This window comes from Mus pahari, chromosome 13 (genome assembly GCF_900095145.1).
Source record: "Mus pahari chromosome 13, PAHARI_EIJ_v1.1, whole genome shotgun sequence".
Taxonomy (NCBI): domain Eukaryota; kingdom Metazoa; phylum Chordata; class Mammalia; order Rodentia; family Muridae; genus Mus; species Mus pahari.
The window spans coordinates 28,074,620-28,075,345 of NC_034602.1; the positions used below are offsets into that span (position 1 = coordinate 28,074,620).

The following is a 726-nucleotide window of genomic DNA, read 5'->3' on the forward strand; positions in this document are numbered from 1 at the left end:
AAAAAAAAAAAAAAGTTTTTAGCTCCATTACAAGTCCATTTATGTTCCAAGTGATTTTCAGGAAGAAAAATCCTGACATAATTAGACAATATAACTATTTTCAATATGGGAAACCCTAACAAGAATCAAAGTCAGAAATTTCTTAAATTATAGTGACTGGTGTTCAGAATTGGATACCAAAACTAAGGGCTTTGAAACCCCTGTGAGCAAGGAGCAGTGAGAGGAGGCTTGAGGCAGGAAGACCCTCTGTACAATGGCAGTCTAGGCTCCGTAGACTTCGAACTATGGAGCAGTGGAGTCTAGAACTATCATCAAAGAAACAAACAAACAAATGAAAGAAAAGACATTACTCTGTCAATATTTTTGAATTAATACTATTATTCAAAATAATACTGTTTTGAATAGAAAAACTAAGAATGAATGGGAAGAGAACCAGGTCTTGTTTTTCCCTTAAGGCAGTTAGGAAAGACTCAGAAGTATGCACTCTCTTCTCTTTCAGTAGAACATTTGACTGTTCATGTTGTTTCTCACTCCAAATTCCAGTTGGTCCTTGAAGGGGATTTAAAAAAAATACTTATTTATTTTATGTATATGATTGCACACTATAACTGTACAGATGGTTGTGAGCCATCATGTGGTTGCTGGGAATTGAACTCAGGTCCTTTGCTCCATCCAGCCCCCCTCAATCTGGCTGGAAGATTTATTGATTTGTTTATTATTCTACGT

The 726-nt window shown here is 35.8% G+C and overlaps 1 protein-coding gene across 1 annotated transcript in view; it reads left to right on the top strand.

The window, feature by feature from the left end:
- Grk4 (G protein-coupled receptor kinase 4) overlaps window positions 1-726 on the top strand; it is a 104,051-nt gene that overhangs the window by 1,121 nt on the left and 102,204 nt on the right. The gene's annotated exons all lie outside the window — the stretch shown is intronic.